Source organism: Manihot esculenta, chromosome 9, assembly GCF_001659605.2.
Source record: "Manihot esculenta cultivar AM560-2 chromosome 9, M.esculenta_v8, whole genome shotgun sequence".
NCBI lineage: Eukaryota > Viridiplantae > Streptophyta > Magnoliopsida > Malpighiales > Euphorbiaceae > Manihot > Manihot esculenta.
This window is the reverse complement of record NC_035169.2, coordinates 24,265,445-24,268,365: the sequence shown is the minus strand read 5'-3', so window position 1 is coordinate 24,268,365 and position 2,921 is coordinate 24,265,445. Positions and strand designations below refer to the sequence as shown.

At 30.7% G+C, this 2,921-nt stretch overlaps 1 pseudogene; it reads right to left on the bottom strand.

The window, feature by feature from the left end:
* Positions 1-635: 635 nt before the first annotated feature.
* LOC110607824 lies at positions 636-2,103 on the bottom strand (annotated as a pseudogene).
* Positions 2,104-2,921: the final 818 nt, after the last annotated feature.

The window sequence follows — 2,921 nt, the reverse complement described above, 5'->3', positions numbered from 1 at the left end:
TATAGTAGTGTAAGTGTAATTTTCTGTAAAATAACGTATTCAACATATGTCAACTATAAAATAAAAAACAATTTACAGCCACTAATTATTTTTCCTCTTTCTCAAAATTCACTCAACTCAACCATTCACAATTTAGCCTAAGTGCATGCTACCCTATTTCCGTTGATTATTCTCCTTTTGTAATTGACTATTAGTTAAAAATAAGTTAAAATTAAACCCTTTAAATAATTTCTTCCTCATAAAAATTCTACTTAAAACTTTTAAAACAGAATTTAATAAGTAATAAACTTTCTATTTTATTTTGAACTACTAATTTTATTTAAATTAGCATCAACACCATATATGATAATGGGTTATATTATTAGCTTCAAACAACGGATAAAATTAATCATAATTTTGCTATGTAAAATAGAATACCGCATAATAAAATATATTAGCAACTTTTTTTTTAAAAAAATAGCAATATTTGATTTCTTTTTTTTATCAGTTAAAAAATTGTAACAACAAGATATGATTAAAAAAATAATAAATAATTTTTTTCTCAATAATTGTCGGATATTAATAGTAGGAGAGCACTTAATGTTCCTCTATATATAATTAACTACAAAAAAATATGTAACAGTAGATGTGATTTTCTATTTGCATCCCTCTGGAATCTTCCCTACAATTGTTGGCTTAACATCAATGCATTCAGATTTTGCTGGGCCTTCAGGACCACTAAATGTCAAGTCAATGGTCGCAAGTTCCACTTTTTCACATGGGACTCCACTGCTGCATATAAGTTGAACGGTAAGAGCAGTTGCAGAAGTTTTCTTTATGTTTTTGAAGCTAACATCACTAATCTTCACTTTAGATGGTTCCTGGAAAAAAAAGAGAGAAGAAATAATTATTTATACAAACAATAAGTAATTATCATATAATAATATATTGTTTTGGAACAGTTATCACCTTTTTATTGCATTTGTTCCATGGACAATACATTTGATCTACAATAATCGGATTAGAGACATTTTCCATAGTAATATCTTGGAAATGAATATTAGTTGCAGTATTAGGAAACATTGCAGGCCAAGTTTTAATTCTAACACCATTAGTTGTACCGGTGAGGGTGCAATCGGAAACAGTAATTCCGGAAACAGGATCTTCATTCTCATACTTCCCCAAGCTCCCTATGCTGATGCCATGGCCAGGTCCACATGCCACTTTTGTGATTTTTAGATGTTCGGTTCCATCACCAATAGAGATACAATCATCACCCGTGCCTATTTTGGCATTAGATATAGTCACTCCCTTTGATCGCCCAATATGAATTCCATCCGTATTAAGGCTACCTTCAGGTGTACTGACTTTGAAGCCTTCAAATGTGAAGTCGTCACATCCCAATACATTGACGTGAAAGTACTTGCTATTAAGAGACGTTATGTCACGAACTAAGCCTTTGGTAATGAAGTTAAACCTTATATTCTGATGAAAAATGTAAAGCAATAAAAGCATTTTAGAAAAGTTTTGGTACGTAATTACAATTTATGGTAAATTTAAATTAGTAACATTTTGTAATATCATGTAAACTAAAAAAAAAGTACCATAGGATGTTTCTTGCAATTTTTTGGATCTTTGTCATAAGATACTCCTTTCCATGCAACTTGTCCTTGACCATCTAAAGTTCCTTTTCCAGATAGTGTGAATTGATCAATATGGTTAAAATTAAACCAACCATCCTCCCTGCAAGCTCTGGTGGGGCTTGCACGGTTCCCTGAACTTCTACCTCTATTGCCCCTTTGCAAGGACCTGTAACATTCACTATACCTGCCAAGAATTTCCCTGCTGGAATCAATATTTTGCTAGATCCTGCTGCTGCGCAAGCCTCTTTCCAAGCATCCGCTATAGCCTAAAAGATAAAGGAAAGAGAAAGGTAAGAATTTTAAGTTTAGCTAATATCCTAATATTCATGGGTGAATTATATGTTTATACCTGACTTGCATCTGCTTTTCCATCAGGTGCTGCACCAAATTTTGTTATATCAAAAACAGCTGGATGTGCTTGAACAAGAGAGAAATTTATGAACAATAGAGATACAATTGAGAAAATTATTTTAGTATCCATTATTTTTTTTTGCTTCCTCCCTTCTTTTATTTTTAATAAAGATTTTAGAATGATGGATTGATTTATCTTTCTACATGCTGCTTTATAAGGCTAAAATTTACCAAATTTAACTAAATACTAATAATATTTTATATATTTGGTATTAAAAAATTTTTTTAGAACCTCTGTATTTTGAAACGTTGAATGTTCTAAGCTAAAATTAGATTCCCAAAATATACCATAGGTTATATCATCCAAATCTCATGTTGTGGTTATGATGACATGTAGATAATTTCTCATGTAATTCTTAAAGCTAAAGATTATTTGTTGGAGAAAGACTTGTGATTTTTTTTCACTTTTGATGTTTTAGTAAGATAATAAAGGACTGAAGAATAAAAAGATAAAAATTATGTCTAGACTCTGAATCCTGAAATTAAAGGAGTCATGGGCATAATGAAAGACACAAGGAAATAAGGAACAAAGTCTTGCTTAAACTCTAAGTCTCAGATGCACTACGTTATGGGCATAACATATATAACGAAAGAAATCAGAGTCTAATTCCATATTTGACACACAATTTGATGATCCTTATCCGCAAAAACATATCAAACTCAATTGTTTTAGGAAAAATAAAGCACAATATGTAAGTGAAATCATGGATATACCTAAATACACTTTTCCATCAAGTTTTGCTTACTTGTATTTAGGCTAAACTAGGATTTTTAGTACTATACAAAGATGCTATTTTGATATACAACATCATCTTTTACTCTTGATTAATTTTGGGAGCCTGAAAACATTTTTCTTATTACATTTCAACCATAAACATATGTAGCTAA